Source organism: Pan troglodytes, chromosome 12 (genome assembly GCF_028858775.2).
Source record: "Pan troglodytes isolate AG18354 chromosome 12, NHGRI_mPanTro3-v2.0_pri, whole genome shotgun sequence".
In the NCBI taxonomy this organism is placed as follows: Eukaryota; Metazoa; Chordata; class Mammalia; order Primates; family Hominidae; genus Pan; species Pan troglodytes.
Window position 1 is genome coordinate 83,293,994 of NC_072410.2, and position 17,731 is coordinate 83,311,724.

General features: G+C 39.6%; 1 protein-coding gene across 26 annotated transcripts in view; it reads right to left on the bottom strand.

Moving 5' to 3' along the window:
* LOC129135347 (uncharacterized) overlaps positions 1-17,731 on the bottom strand; it is a 227,666-nt gene that overhangs the window by 178,179 nt on the left and 31,756 nt on the right. The window contains exon 4 of one of the 26 annotated variants that reach the window (XM_054678372.2): positions 11,712-11,812. The exons of the other annotated variants lie outside the window; for them this stretch is intronic. The gene's annotated coding sequence lies outside the window, so the exon portion shown is untranslated. The remainder of the gene's footprint in view (positions 1-11,711; positions 11,813-17,731) is intronic. 26 annotated transcript variants of the gene reach the window in all.

Consider the following 17,731-nt stretch of genomic DNA (forward strand, 5'->3'; position numbering starts at 1 on the left):
GCAGAATCCCAATTGAGCTGCTAGATCGTGCACTGTGCTACAGTCCAGTGGAATGTGGTCACCCAAGCTGGCCCTATCCAATGGGGAGGAGTAAACAGATGCAGGCAAGGGAAGAGAAAATAATCTCTGGCTGCCTGGAGGCACTCACATGGAAGCAGCTAGAGAAATGGTGTGTTGGAGTGTCCACCATGATACTTGTCAGTGGGAATCCAACCAACCACATAGTCAAGTCTGGCTCAAAATGGCTAGTAATGTCTACCATTGAAAATCTAGTTTCTATGTCAAGAAGAAATGTAACATGGAAGAGAAACTCAAAGAAATTGCTAAATGAAATGCAAAGCATGTCAAGAAAATGTGGAAGAAACGGATTCTGGTTTGATCCCACTTTGCGAGCAAAATATATCTCATTCTAAGGGGTCATATTAAGAGCGGCTTTGGCTGGGTGCAGTGGCTCACGCCTTTAATCCCAGCACTTTGGGAGGCCGAGGTGGGTGGATCATTTGAGGTCAGGAGTTCAAGACCAGCCTGGCCAACATGTTGAAACCCCGTCTCCACTAAAAATACAAAAAAATTAGCCAGGCATGGTGGCAGGCGCCTGTAGTCCCAGCTACTTGGGAGGCTGAGGCAGGAGAATCATTTGAACTTGGGAGGCGGAGGTTGCAGTGAGCTGAGATTGCGACAGAGTGGCACTCTGTCTCAAAAAAAAAAAAAAAAAAGAGGCTTTGGCTATAATGGGAATGCTGTGGAAAAGGCAAAACCACTAAAAAGGAAAAACAGTTTCATCTTACTATGGGATGAAGGAAATATGTTTTCATATGCTGTTTTCTAATATCATTTTATGTAGATGTGGTTTCCTAACTATAGTATAAGATACTCTGTCAGGAGCATACGCTTTTTGTTTTTTGTTTTTAGTTTTTCATTTTCCCCCAAAAGAACCTAATGTACTACATTGTATGCAGTAGGTGTTCAATAAATAGATTAATAAATTTCAGGAGATGTTGATCTCACCAGCACTTAAATCAATTTACTGTAATCAGATGATTAATAGCATTCATATGAAGAGAGCATATGGCACTAAAACACCAGAATCTGCCACAGTCCTCTTCTCCCTATCTTAACACAGGAAGGCAGTAGGCAGGAATTGTTAGAAAAAAGCACAAACACACAAGGATTGAGAATCCTTGTTGTGCCTTGAATTTGCTATGTGAGTCCTGCTTTTAGGATACTTAACATTTATTACAGCTTCAATTTCCACATCTGAAACGAAGGTAGGAGGCAGTAGTTTTCAAAGCAAATAAGAATTGTGGAGATAGACATCAAAGAGATAACTTGGCAGAGATTTCTACTGAATTCCCTGGCAGAGGGATTCCTGGCCTAATCCTGGAAGTGCCACAGGCTCCCCATGTTGTCTCACACAAGAAATTTATCCTTAATTACCTGCTTCATTTTCTTCATTTGAAAAATAAAGGAAATGAAGGTTGGCAAAGCCTGATTGAATAGCCGGAAAAGATTCTAAATTTGTCAAGATTCAGAGTCAATCACCCTCCATTATAGCTCCTAACCAGTATTTTAATACAAATGGAATTAGCTAAAACTTCAGTGGCCCTAGGGAGAGGGGCCAAATCCTGGCCTTAGGATGTAAAGTGATTTTGAGGGAGACATATGGAATCAAGGGGTTCAGCTAACCATTTGCACATGTCAATCAAGCAGCAAAGATCCTTCATTGCCAGGTGAGGGAATGGGTCACAGAAAAAAAAAGGGAATTGGAATTGTCCTTATTTCACTACACTCTGGAGATGCCAAAGTTACCATCTTAGTCCATTTTGTGTTGCTATAACAATACCATAGACTGGGTAATTTAAAAAGAAAAGAAATTTATTTCTCACAGTTCTGGAGTCTGGGAAGCCTGAGGGCAAAGTGCCAGCATCTGGAAACGGCCTTCTTGCTGTGTTATTCCATGGCGGAAGGCAGGAAGGTGAGGGAGGGAGAGAGCAAGAGAGACTGGGGAAGGAGGCTGAACTCATCATTTTATCAGGACCCACTCCCACAATCAGTGACCCACTCTGGAGACAATGGCATTAATCCATGCATGAGGGCAGAGCCCTCACAACCTAATCACCTCTTAAAGATCCAACCTCTCAACACTGTTGCGTTGGGGATTAGGTTTACAATGCATGAACTTTGGGGGACAAATTCAAATCACAGTGATAATACTTGAAAGAGTAAAAGAGGCTTGTTTGCTCCTAAGGTTTCTCCTTATTAAGCCAAGGGTCAAGAATGTGGAGCAAATGATGATTTATAGTTTTAAGACTGAATTGTGGCTTAATCTTGGTTCAAAGAGAATGGAAAAGGCTGTTACAATGTCAGAATGGTAGCAAAAAAAAAAAAAAAATCTGGTTCCAAATTCTATTATATCAGAAGTGGAGTGGGAAGCAACAAACTAACAGGAACATAAGAAACACACGTGCCCCCAGAATCTTCAGTTATCTCATAATAAACACATTCACTGAAAGCAATGGTTTGGAGGACTATACCATATTTTGGAGCTATATTAAGTAACAGAGAGAAGAGGAAGAGGAAGGAAAATAGAATCTTATCAAGAAGGAAATGAGCCAAGCAACAGCAAAAGAATGTCTAGAATATACTGAAGTCAATCTAGTTAGAAACCCCGGAGACTTTTAACCCTTTTGGGAGGAGAACTTTTCATCTGTTGATGTTTCTTGGTTTACAGTGCTGAAACCTGATGAAAGTTCAGTCAGAACTACAGGATTGTATGTCATGTTTTTAAATGTATTATGGAAGCATCAACTTGTCATTGAAAAAAACAACAAATTTAAACAAAATAAGATCAAGATCATGTAAAATTGAATACAACATTTACAAATAGATTGATTTCTAACGCAAACGTTTGTAGCCCCAAATGGAGAATATTACCTGTCCCAGGAGGACTATTCAGATAATGAAAGTTGAGTCAAAAGATGTAACTCAATTTGTTAATGGGGTTCTTGAAGTGCTCATGGAAAATAAACAAATTTCCTACCCACAGCAAGGATAATTTACATATATTGGATATCATTAACCAGGTAATTGCCATCATCCTAATTTATTCCTTGATTCTTAACTCGTTTCAAAAACAAAGTGGCTTCTCTGCCAAAATTCTATTCATTCTTTTATAAGTGCAGAAATTTCTTCACTCTCAAATTCCACTAATTTCCATTATCATTAAATTAGTAGATTAAAACTTTGTCAAGATCTTCTTTATTGAACCTATTTGTTTATCTAATTCTGCCATCCTTATTAGGGGCTTTTAACTCAAAAATGTTTGGTTTTGGCTGGGCACAGTGGCTCACACCTGTAATCTCAGCACTTTGGGATACTGAGGTGGGAAAGTCACTTGAGGCCAGGAGTTCAAGACCAACCTAGGTAACATATCAAGATCCCCATGTGTACAAATAATAAAACAAAAATTAGCCAGGTGTGGTGGTGCATGCCTGTAGTCGCAACTACTTGAGAGGCTGAGGCAGGTTTGCTTGTGTTTGGGAGGTCGAGGCTGCACTGAGCTATGGTCACGCCATGGCACTCCAGCCTGGGCAACAAAGTGAGACTGTCTCAAAAAAACAAAGAATAAAAACTTAAATAAATAAATAATATATATAATATGTATATATTATACAGGTGTGTGTATATGTGTGTATATACATATATATACATTTGTAGGTATAGATGTGTGTAGGTATATATATGTATATATTTTTGTGTGTTTTTATTTCTATTTACTGGTTTCCGTCCTAAAGCTAATCACTGGGGCCTCTGTTTTTCCAACTTTAAAATGAGTGCAGGCCAGGTGTGGTGGCTGCCGCCTGTAATCCTAGCACTTCGGGAGGCCAAGGCGGGTGGATCACCTGAGGTCAGGAGTTCAAGACCAGCTTGGCCAACATGGTGAAACCCCATCTCTACTAAAAATACAAAAAATTAGCTGGGCCTGGTTGCGGACGCCTGTAATCCCAGCTCCTCGGGAGCCTGAAGCAGGAGAATCACTTGCACCCTGGAGGCAGAGGTTGCAGTGATCTCCACTGCACTACAGCCTGGGCAACAAGAGTGAAACTCTGTCTCAAATAAATAAATAAATAAATAAAATAAAATGAGTGCTTGTATCAAATAAGCCTAACATTTAGGAAAATATATTTCAGTACATATAATGGAAGCAGCCTACTTTCAGGAAGACAATGAACTGATGAAAAGGGTGGTTTTTTTTGTTTTTTTTTTTTACATATTAGCTATAAAATAATTACTAAGAAGTAAAATTCAGTCACATTTTAATTCTATCAGGGTCTTAGTATTACTGAAATCAAAGCGTTTACTATTTGGTGTTACCAAATTCTCTGATGAACCGCCTTCTATTGAAGTTTTACATTTTTAAGCAAGAACAGTGTTACAGATTTCCTATACAGCCATTTAAATTCACCATGTGATATTGAATTACATTGCATTATAATGAATCATTGCCACTAGGCCAACAGGAAGTAACAACAGAAAAAGCCAAGCAATGATGTGATTTTTTTTGAGAGTTAACTGGATGTTGGCTATATTTCAATGTAGAACTTTTCTTTCTATAGAATAGATAAGAATTCTAACTTACATAGGTGCATATGTATTACATATGCATAATATATAGCAGATAATTATATGTACACAGGCAATTGTACGTAGATGTACATATATAAATATACACATATGACTTTTAAATTCTACCACATATACATTGCTCTTGTTTCTCTCAGTTACAATAAAAAGGACTGTATTTCAATTTTAGATATTCTCACCACAAAGAAATAATAAGAATGTAAGGTGATAGATATGTTAATTAGCCTGATTTGATCATTTTGCAATGTATACATGTATTGAAACAACATATTGTACCTTATAAATGTATAAAATTAGTCAATTAAAAGTGAAATAAAATTTTAAAGTCCGTATTGTAAAAATCTAAATTTAAAAAATCATTATAAAAATAGTCTTTATACATTACATTTCATCTGCATCTGGTATGTGGTTCTTCGAATATCTATTTTTTTCCTGCATCTAGTGTGATACAATTTTTCTTATGAAAGTTAGATTTTCTTTCCATCTGAACACATCACAAAAGTGATCACATGTATTTCCTTCACAAATCTCCAAGAGAAACTTTCTACAAACTAAGAAACAATAAGCAAATTGATTCAAAAATCTATAACCAGCCAGGCGCAGGTGGCTGAAGCCTGTAATCTCGGCACTTTGGGAGGCCAAGGCGAGCAGATCACCTGAGGTCGGGAGTGTGAGACCAGCCTGACCAACATGGAGAAACCGCATCTACTAAAAATACAAAATTAGCTGGGCAATGTGGTGCGTGCCTGTAATCCCAGCTACTTCGGAGGCTGAGGCAGGATAATCGCTTGAACCCGGGAGGCAGAGGTTGCGGTGACCCGACATCGCACCATTGCACTCCAGCCTGAACAACAAGAGCGAAACCTCGTTTAAAAAAAAAAAAAAAAAAATATATATATATATATATATATATATATATATATATCTACAACCCTGAAAATGAGCTCTTAAAAATGAGATTCTTTTTAAAGATTAATCTTGGTAAATTACTCTGTTGTAACTGATTCTTTTGGATAGTGCTTATTAATGTAGAAATGTGTGACAGTTCAATCATTTTCAGTCCTGCAAGTAATTTGCAATACAATTAGAAACTCATTTCTGTTTTGCTTTGGGTTTTTTATTGTTGTTGTTTTTTGTTTTTTTTGAGACGGAGTTTCCCTCTTGTTGCCCAGGCTGGAGTGCAATGGAGCCATCTCGGCTCACTGCAACCTCCGCCTCCCAGGTTCAAGCGATTCTCCTGCCTCAGCCTCCCCAGTAGCTGGGATTACAGGCGTGCACCACCATGCCCGGCTAATTTTATGCATTTTTAGTAGAGATGGGGTTTCACCATGGCCAGGCTGGTCTTGAACTTCTGACTTCAGGTGATCCTCCCGCCTCAGCCTTCCAGAGTGCTGGGATTACAGGCGTAAGCCACCGCGCCTGGCCTTTTTTTTTTTTTTCGAATTAAGAAAATTCCGTTAGCCTTTTCTCCATCTCCTCTAATTCTAGTAGCATCTTTGGACCCCTAACACTTGGCATCTGTTACTTCAGACAAACAAACCCTATGCAAATGACAAAGAAGGGGCCTCCCAACCTTCTCCCTGTGTTACTATTTCAGAAGCACTACTCAGGGCACAGTGGTACAAATTTCTTATGGCCACTAGCATCTTTTTTCAATTTTCAAAGTAATCATCAAACATCTGGGTCAATTATACTTAAATTACAGAAGCACGGAATTTTAGGCAACAGGCCCCTCTTTTTACCTCAGAGATTAAGTGACTTGCTCAACATCACACAGCCTAGTAAATGGAAGTCTTGCAACCAAACTTGAGCCCCATTCCTCAGTGAGTAATCCTGAGTGTGTGTACGACAAGATAAATACAAATAATCGTGTTGTGTTCTTTACCGAAAAGAAAATGAGGATCAGCACTCTAAAATATCATTTAGCTCTATAGGGTTCCAGGCTATTCTGGTCCTGTTTTAAGTGAATAGGAATTTGTACATTACATAAACAAAGCCAAATTTTCAAATAAGGAATTAAGACAAATGCAGCAGCATAGGAGATGTTTGTGCTAAAAAAAAAAAAAAAAAAAAAAAAAAAAAAAAAAAAAGACTGTGCCTCTTTTTATCTCAGAAATACTTCATATACATTTTCTTAACTTGAAAAGGAAAGCTAAATTTGATTAAGCACATGTCTACATATCACATGAGCCTTCTACTACTATAGAAGAGAGTGGAAACCAAAAGAAATGCCACATATTTCATGGTGTGAATCAGTTTCTTTCCAAATGACACTTCCTTTGAAAAGGCATAAATTTGGAATTTGACTTTTGGATAATGCTGTTTTTCAATTTTCAAATATAATTGTGATGTAATTGATCTAATCTGCATTTCAAAGCTGCTAAAGCTGAGTTTACCACCAAAACTAAGCACAAGATCTCCTTTTATGGACCAAAATAAAGAGCAGCATACTGAAATATTAGATAAGCTTTTGTTCTTTTCTTCAAATATTTGCATGAATTATTCAGGCTTTATATGGATAGAGCTTTGAAATATTCAAATTCCTTGAGCTATTTCCTTATGTAAGATTCATATTTATTAAATCCTGTAGCACGTACTTTTCCTGTGAAAGTACAGATTCAGTTCCATTATGATTTCTTCAGCAGAGATCCTACACACAGCAGAGAGTCTCAGCTGGTGGAGGAGATACAAAGATATGCAAAACAATCTTCAAGGATCTTACACATAAGGGGGAATACAAAGCCATAAAATACTTGCAAACCACAAATTATAGAGTTTCCAAAGAGAAAGAGATATCTTCCAGCCAAGGTCTAAAGGAAAACCTTCAGAGAGAAGCTGGCATTTCAGATGGGCCCTGAAGAACTAAAATGAATTTCACAAGTAGGGGAACAGTAAAATGAGGGGGCTGAGATCTCAACTTCGCCCATGCTCCTGTTTCCATCTTTGAAATCTCTTTTAGATATGACAACCCATGCAGTCAACTTCCCAGCTATGTTGCCAGCCCCTTAATTCTGCCTCTCTTCCTGGTAAACACATCCTGACTATCCCAGGAACCCCCTTTCTGAGGGCTACCCTTCTACTCCTTCCCCACAAAGATGCCCCCTTCAGCTCTTCTGGGTGTCACAAACAACACTAATGAAGCAAGAAAGAGTAGTAGTGACAGTCTCATCAGAATCCTCAACCCATACCCCTGCTTCCTCCCCATTGAGTCCTGCGTGGTGAAAGATGCCATCCAAAGTTAGAAACCTGGCGACGAATGTGGCCATGCGATCTCAACTCTCACTTAACAATACTTCTGTGACTCCCCAAATTATATTTCTCAACTTGGCACATGAATCTTTTCTGTCCATTCTCAGCACTCCCCACTCCCTGGTTCACAGTGACTCTTTGTAGACCCTACCACATGCACACACAAATGCGCACACACACTCACAGGCGCCCTGTTGTATTTTCCTTCTGTCTTTGCTTGTGCTTCCCCCTTGTATTAGTCCATTCTCACATTGCTATAAATACCTGACACAGGGTAATTTAAAAAGAAAAGAGGTTTAACTAGCTCGCAGTTCTTTGTGCTATACAGGAAGCATGATGCTGTCATCTTCTTGGTTTCTGGGGAGGCCTCAGGAAACTTACAATCATGGTGGAAGGTGAAGGAGAAGCACACATCTCACATGGCTAGAGTGAGGGCAAGAGAGAGAGCGAAGGGGGGAAGTGCCACGTACTTTGAAACAACCAGATCTTGCAAGAACTCACTATCATAAGAACAGCACCAACAGGATAGTGCTAAACCATTCATGAGAAATACGTCCCCATGATCTTGTCACTTCCTGCCAGGCTCCACCTCCAACACTGGGGATTACAATTCGACATGAGATTTGGTGGGGACACAGATCCAAACCATACCACCCCTCTATCTGGAATACAACTCCATCCTTCTCTGGGTTGTCCTGAGAGTCCCTACTCATCCTTTAGGTTTCAGCTCAATTAAGTTCTTTTCTTTTGAACAGTTTCTTGCTCTTCTAAAGTAAATCCATTACCCAGAACACACAAACACAAAGTCTTTAAACTTTGCTCATTCATCAAAGAATTCTTCCTCCTTGGTGTCAGAGAGTGGGCAGCAAAGAAAGCTGTGAATATTTATAAGGTAAGTTTTGTTATTGGGGCAGGGGATGTGGGAAGAATCCATATCACAAATTTTGAACACAAATGAGTCCAAATATTGCCACATTTAACTGTCCTGCTTCTCTGGAAGAATACCAAAATGGTCCAAAAGAAGAAATAACAAGGGACCATAGCAGGTGTGTGAGCCGTGCAATGGCAAAAAGAGGAAATGACAGGAAAGAGGATGGATAGGATGTATAATTAACTGACTCTGGAGAAAATATGAGGAATCAAGGAAGGGTATGATTCTGAGCCTTAGAAACTAAGGGAAAGATGATATCTATAACAGGCTGGGCATGGTGGCTCACGTCTGTAATCACAGCACTTTGGGAGGCTGAGGTGGGAGGATCACTTGAGGTCAGGAGTTTGAGACCAGCCTGGCCAACATGGTGAAACCCCATCTCCACAAAAAATACAAAAATTACCCTGGTGTGGTGGTGCATGCCTGTAATCCCAGCTACTCAGGAGGCTGAAGCAGGAGAATCACTTGAACCCAGGAGGTGGAGGTTGCAGTGAGCCGAGATCACACCACTGTACTCCAGCCTGGGCAACGGAGCAAGACTCCATCTAAGAATAATGATATCTGTAATGGCATTTAGGAGGATTAAAGGGGAGGAAATTTGATGGAACAGCAGGGCATCAAGTGGAACGTGTCACAAGCAGATCTGTAGCTTAGAACTCAGGGGAGGGGGAAGCCCTGGTGAACAGATAGGGACTTAGCAATGACCAAAGATGAGAATAAGCAAAATTAGCTGAAATAGAGGGTAAAACCAGAGCACCAAGGACTTGGCCTTGTGGGACATCCACAGTTACAAAAGGGGAAGAAAAAGTGAAAGCAGTTTAAAAACTGGAAGCATCAGAAGAGGTAGTGATCCGGGACAGCAGAGCATCCTAACAGCCAACAGGAGAGAGGTAAAAGGAAGAGCAGTCAACACTGCTGGATGCTGCAGAGGAGTGAAGGAAAATGGGGGCTGAAGGAAAAATGGTTTCATTCAGTGACTCGGAAACAACAGCAGTGACTTCAGAGAGGGCAATTGCCAAGAGAAAGGTGAGAGAGGAAGCTAGAATACGAACTGCAGAGAAGCAAATGCTAGTTGATTTCTAGTCAAGATGGGGTTTTGAGGACCACGCCAATCCAAAATGATAGTGATAATAGATTAAATATAAAATGGGAAAAATGTAAGGCATTTTCACATTTAAAAACATCTCCATAGCCCAGAAATGGAACAGAAACAATATGGTAAGTAGCCTGAAGACGTAGACCAGCTCAATTCTGCCAACAGCAAACAGAGGCATCCAGGGGCAAGACTCATACAGGGTACTAAGAACTAAATAACCCATGTGAGGCAGAAGACTCACATGAAATCAAGGGCTGGGATAAGGCTACTCCCTTGAAAGGAACTGCCTAGGGCTACAGGCTTGTAAACATCTGTATACCTAGGGAGATGGAAGAACCAGGCATAGTCTTAAAGACGGAATTTGACCCTAGAGAAGGAACTGGATCTACAATACTATAGGATAAAACCGAGGCCTAGGCCTGGGAGGCCCAGAAAGTAGGTAACGGCAAAACTATGAGACCAGGAAGGTTAAGCCTAGGGGGACAGGAAGGAAGGAATGAAGGAAGAGAAGAAGGAACAGAGAAAAGGAGAGAGGGAGAGAAATAAGAAAGACTGCCAAAAATAGAAACCACAGCATGGAGAAGCATTCACACCAGGTAAAAAGAAAATACTAGAGTATCTGAAAATTACTTCTTTAAAAAGAATTTGTTCAAGACTTTCAAAGGAATTAAGCAGAGGAATAGCATTCATAAAAATTATGAAGCACGAACCGTCAGAAATAAAATAGCTATGATTATGAAGAATAACAAATTAAAATCCTGAGAATTAAAAATACAGTCATAGAAAAGTTTTTTTTTGTTTTGAGACAGAGTTTCACTCTTGTTGCCCAGGCTGGAGTGCAATGGCATGATCTCGGCTCACTGCAACCTCCGCCTCCTGGATTCAAGAGATTCTCCTGCCTCAGCCTCCCTAGTAGCCAGGATTACAGGCGCCTGACACCATGGCCAGCTAATTTTTTGTATTTTTAGTAGACACAGGGTTTCACTATGTTGGCCAGGCTGGTTTGGAACTCCTGACCTCAGGTGATCCACTCTCCTCAGCCTCCCAAAGTGCTAGGATTACAGGTGTGAGCTACCATGTCCAGCTCAGTCATAGAAATTTTTAAAAGAAAGAAAGAACAATGAATAGGATAAACTCTGAAATGAACACACTTAGAAAATTGGGAAATAGTACAATATTGCTACACTGACCCATGACAAAATATTGCACCCGCAGAGTTAAGAGATATATACGGTAGGCAGGGAGACCTCAACATACCACTGCTAAGAGTTTCTGATGAAGAGCAGTTTGGTGATTAATACATTCATTTATTCTTTTTTTTTTTTTTTTTTTTCAGATGGAGTCTCGCTCTGTTGCCCAGGCTGGGGTGCAATGGTGCAATCTTGGCTCACTGCAACCTCCACTTCTTGGGTTCAAGTGATTCTCCTGCCTCAGCTTCCTGAGTAGCTGGGATTATAGACGTGCACCACCATGCCAAGCTAATTTTTGTATTTTTAGTAGAGATGGAGTTTCACCAGCTTTGGCCAAGCTGGTCTCAAACACCTGACCTTGTGATCCACCCATCTTGGCCTCCCAAAGTGCTGGGATTACAGGCATGAGCCACCACGCCTGGCCCATTTATTTAATTCTTAGAATGAATAAAAATATATTGGCAATAAGTATCCAACTGAGGAAGCTGAAAAGAATGTTAGTGAAAATCCAAATAAAGAGGAAGAAACTAACATGCAGGCACAGAGATTAATAAAACACACACACAGATACACACACACAGATACACACACACACACACACCAGAAGTGAAAAATGAAACAAAAAGCTAGTATAGTCAGCTCTCCATCTGTATCTGCAGTTTCCACATCCACAGATTCAACCAATTGTGGACAGAAAATATTCTGAAAAATAAAAAATAACAATACAACAATAAATATGCAAATAAAAACAATATAGCATAACAACTATTTACATAGCATTTATATCATATTAGGTATTTTATGTAACCTAGAGAAAATTTGAAGCATACAGGAGAATTGTGTAGGCTATATGCAAATAGTATGGCATTTTACATCAAGGACTTGAGCATCCTTGGATTTTAGTATGCAAGTGTGTCCTGGAACCAATCCCCCACAAATACCAAGGGACCACTGTACTTTGAAAAAACTAATTAAATTGACACACTTCTATTAAGGCTGATCAAAAAGACAAGAGAAGGCACAAAAATATTAGGAAAGAAAAGGTAATATAAACAATTCAAGTAAAATTTATAAATACAACTTTTTTTTTTTTTTTTTTTTCGAGACAGGGTCTCACTCTGTCTTCCAGGTTACAGTGCAGTGCCATCATCTAGGCTCACTGCAGCCTCAACCTTCCAGGCTCAGGCGATCCTCTCAGCTCAGCTTCCTGAGTAGCTGGGACTACAGGTATGTGCCAGTACATCCGGCTAATTTTTGTATTTTTTGTAGAGAGGAGGTTTTGCCATGTTGCCCAAGCTGGTCTCAAACTCCTGGGCTCAAGCAATCTACCCACCTCAGCCTCCCAAAGTTCTGGGTTTTACAGGCATGAGCCACCATGCCTGGCTACAAATACAAGCTTTTTAATTCTTCAGAAAATATTGCTGGGCACGGTGGCTCACACCTGTAATCTCACCACTTTGGGAGGCCGAAGCAGGTAAATCACACGGTCAGGAGTTTGAGACCAGCCAGTTCGAGATCAGCCTGGCCAACATGGTGAAACCTCGTATCTACTAAAAATACAAAAATTAGATGGGTGTGGTGGCAAGCATCTGTTATCCAAGCTACTCAGGAGGCTGAGACAGGAGAATTGCTTGAACCTGGGAGGCGGATGTTGCAGTGAGCCGAGATCGCGCCACTGCACTCCAGCCTGGGCGACAGAGCAAGACTCCATCTCGGAAAAAAAGAAAGAAAGAAAGAAAGAAAATGTTATTTTTCAACCTCATGCTAATAAACTTGTATACATGGATTTAGTAGAAATGTTTTTAAACAAATACAAATTATCAAAATAAACTCAAGAAGAAATAGGGAGCCTGAATAGATTTTAAAAAATCAGTAATAGATCAAACAACAATCAATCAAAATTATTCCTTATCAATAAATATCAGGCCCAAGTGTTTTTGTTTTTTTTTTCAGATGGAGTTTTACTCTTGTTGCCCAGGCTGGAGTGCAATGGCGAGATCTCGGTTCACTGCAACCTCCACCTGCCAGGTTCAAGCGATTCTTCTGCCTCAGCCTCCCAAGTAGCCGGGATTACAGGCATGCACCACCACGCCTGGCTAATTTTGTATTTTTCATAGAGATGGGGTTTCTCCATGTTGGTCAGGCTGATCTCGAACTCCCGACCTCGGGTGATCTGCCTGCGTTGGCCTCCTAAAGTGCTGGGATTATAGGCGTGAGCCACCGAGCCTGGCCTCAAATGTTTTTTTACAAATGAGTTTTATCAAGCTTTCAATTAAGAAATAGTAGCTATCATACAGGAACTACTTTGTAAAATTGGAAAGCAAGGAGGTACTATCCAATTCACTCTATGATTCTAGGGTAGCCCTAACACCCAAAACAAATGGCAGTAAAAATATTACATACCAAACTCACTTATAAACTGAATTGAAAAGATCCTATAGGCTGCTCTGTCTATGGAGTAACCATTCCATTTTATTTTATTTTATTTATTTATTTTTTTTTTTTGAGACACAGTCTCACTCTGTCACCAGGCTGGAGTGCAGTGGTGTGATCTCGGCTCACTGCAACCTGTGACTCCCTGGTTCAAGTGATTCTTCTGCCTCAGCCTCCCGAGTAGCTGGGATTACAGGCATGTGCCACCACACCCAGCTAATTTTTGTATTTTTAGTAGAGACAGAGTTTCACAATGTTGGCCAGGATGGTCTCGATCTCCTGACCTCGTGATCCGCCTGCTTCGGCCTCCCAAAGTGTTGGGAAGTGTTGGGATTACAGGTGGGAGCCACCGCGCCCGGCTGGAGTAGCCATCCTTTTATTCCTTACTTTCTTAACAAACTGCTTTCACTTAAAAAAAAAAAAAAAAAGAAAGAAAGAAAGAAAGAAAAAAATAAAAGACCCTATATCTCTAATTAGAAACCTTAGGAAAAGATAAATTCTAAATAAAATCCTAGTCAATTAAATTCAAGAATGTATTTTAAAAAATAAAAATACCTCATAAGCAAACAGAATTTACCCCAAGAATATAAGAATGTTTTGACATCAGAAAATATCTATAAATTTGTTCATAATATTGCCTACATACAGAAAAACACACAAAAAAAACCCTCTATGGAATTTTTTTAAGAAGACATTCTACAAAAGTAAACATTCATTCATGAGTTAGTAAATTTTGTATATATTTTATTAGGATAAATTGTCCTCTGACCATTTCTTCATTCATTGACTCTTTGTTTCCTTCCTCCCATCTACCATTAAAAGCAAGGCTATAATAAGTATTTTCCTACAGTCTCTTTATGCACACATAAAATAACCTCTCTAGAGTGTATACTTAGAAGGAGCATTGCCTAGGGGAAGGATCTGCTCATCCTCAAGTATTTATAAATTGTAAAGGTTTGTACAAATTTACACTGCTACCAGCAGTGTATGGGAGCTTCCCCATATCAATGCCAACATTTTCAATACTTTTTCCCCAAAATGAATGGGGATAAAATTTATTTATGAATTCTACCAATATTTATTGAGAACTTAGTATGTGTCAAGAACTGGAAAAGAGTAGTAGGTAATGAGGTGAAAAAGGTCATGGTGTGCAGAGGATGCATGTGGCACCGTTGTCATAACTTTGGCTTGAAGTGACATGAAAAGCTATTGGAGGATTTGATTCAGAGAAATGGCATGATTTGACTGTTTTGTAAGAATCACCCTGGCTGTTGTGTTGAGAACAGACTATAAGGAAGCGATGAAGGAAGCAGGGAGACTAGTTAGGAGGCTATTGCAGTAATTCAGACAAACAGATGATGGGGGGTTGGACCACCATAAAAATACTTCATTTAAAAATTTTGTATTTCCCAGAATTGCAGTGAGACCATGTTTATGACCATGGGTAGAAAAGGCCTCCTGAAACAATACAAAAAAATACCAAAGTCATAAAGAAGAGGATTAATAAATTTTACTATATCAAAACTTTACATCTGTTCAACAAAATGAGATTCAAATCCAAAGGAGAGACTGGGTGAAAGTATTGTAATGTATGTAGCAAAGGACTTGCCTTTATATGTCCCCAGAAAAAAGACAAAATTGAAAAATGGGCAAAGAACATAAATAAGCAATTCACAAAAGAAGGAACATGAATGGCAAACGAGCATCTGAAAAGATGCTCAGTCTTACTGGTTTTGGGGGGAAACAAAAAGAAGAGGATGCTATTTTTTATACATTGGATTGACAATAAATAAGAAAGACTGATGTGTTGGCAAGCATCTGGAAAAACAGACATTCTCTTACTGTATTCCTGGGAATATAAACTGGCCAACCTTTTTGGAGTACACATTGGGCAGCAATCCTTCACACTTTGGATGCACCTATCATTTGACCCAGCAATCTCACACCTTGGTATCCACTGTAGAGAGATACTTGCATATGTGCAAAAAGGAAGCAGGTACAAGGTTGTCTCACTATAGTCCTATTTATAGTGGTAAAAACTGATAGCATAGCAACCTAAATGATCATCGAAAGACTGACACTTAGTGATGCATCTGACTTATGTGAGAGCATGCAGCAGTTGAAAAAAACTAAAATGTACTGACACAGAAAAATCTCTGAGAGATATGGCTAAACTAAAAAAAAAAAAAAAAAAAAAGCAAAGTTGAAGAACAATCCACTGTGTGATACCATTTCAGTCAAAACAAAACAAAGCAAAATTCCCTCACTGGCTCTCTCTCTGTCTGTGTATAGATATAGATAGATAGATAGATAGATAGATAGATAGATAGATACATACATACATACATACATACATATACACACATATATAGATGCAGATGTATGTATACAGATAAATCAATAAAGATATATAAATAACTAAAAAGATGAAAAGACACACTCCAACTTGAAATCAGTGTTTGCTCTAAGGAAGAACCTGAAATAGGGGTTGAAGGAGGAGGAGGAAGAAAAAGTTTTTATTCATCTTTCTTATGTGATTTTCTTAAAGATTCCTTGAAGCTTCACTATGCGTAGGAAAAGACCTTCCCCTTTCTAAGTTACTGTTCAGTGTCAGGCATCTGGGCCCCTGCACTGCATTCCAGACTCGCTGCATTTCTGGTGAAGCCAGTGATTCATCTGAGCATGCCCTGGGCCAGCCCCAGGTGCAGCTATTCTGTGCTTTATTCTAGGCTCAATATCCACCCAGACTGACCATGGGCATATCAGTTTCAGTTCCTTTCTCTTATCTAGCTCAGTTGTGGGGCAGTTACCTCACAATGGGATGAGAACCAGGATGCAAGCAAAGTATTCTATAAGCTGCCTCCTCAATCTTCTCAGTGCCTCTGGTAACCAGCCAAGCCAGTCTTGGCCGTGTGGAGGTGGAGACTTCAGGGGAAATGCTTGCTGACTTTGTGCACTATTCGGGCAAAAGGGCAAGCTGGGGATACCATTGCTGGAAAATTTTTAGTGCAACAAAGTGTTCCCTACCCATCTGGCCAGCTAGATACGGTTTTTCTTGCACCCTTTTTCAGTAAATGTAGAGCAGATAAGACAGCTTTTTACCCCACAGATTAAGCCCTGGAGAGATCATCCATAAATTACAAATATAGATTGATTTGGGGTAGGGGTGGGGAAGGAAGGCAGGAGAGGACCTAAATGCCATAAACAAACTCCTAAGGAGAATGCCATGAATAAAAACTTCCTGTACCGGTCAGCAGCATCCTAATGAGAGGGAGTTCACATGTGTACAACAGCTGTGTAAATTATAAAGCTTAAAAGGTAGAACTAACTGCATCATACTACTTCCAAAACACTCGATTCCTTCCTTCTTTCTTCTTTTCTACTCCAAAATAACCTAAAACAATCCTATAACAATTACAAACTGGGGGAAAGGCAAACCATTCTGGGAAAGAAAAAAATAGCAGCTGCTCTAGATATCATTTTCAGATTTTGGCTAGGATTGTTTAAGTTATTTTTTATTTTCTTTTATTCTTGGCTGGCTTGACAGTCCTTCAGGATTTCAGCTGATTCCAAACACAGCTCAATAAAGATCATTCCAGAGAAGTTTCATATTCCTAAGATTCCTTAAATTTCTCTTTCTTTTAACTTAGGAAATTAGGTTGAAAGAAGATGAAAAACAGCCCAGATTGCACCATTTCCTATGCAAGTTTCTTGCAAAGCAAGCTGTGTCCCCCTTTCCAACAAGAACAGAGACATAGTTCTGATTGGGAGGTGGGCGGTGGGTCCTCTGGAGCAGCAGCAGGACTATTTGTCTTTTGAAAATGCCCCAGCAGGCCCAAAGTCTGTCTGAAAACTTTTTGTAAAGGAGGAGGAGAAAAAAAAATGAGATTCTAGTGAGCTAACCATCTAAAAAAGCCAGTGACTGCGCTGTGGACTTCTTTCATGCACGAAATATTTATTTTGCACCTAGGTGTGCCAGGCTCTGTTCTATATGCTGAAGAGGGAGCAATAAAGACAACTAAGTGTCTGATTCCCTCAGAGTTTCTGTGCCTGGGGACTGTTATAGGAAAGCGGTCCTGATCCAGACCCCAAGAGAGGGTTCTTGGATCTTGCGCAAGAGAGAATTCAGGGCAAGTCCACAGAGAAGAGCAAAAGCAAATTTATTAAGAAAGTAGAGGAATAAAAGAA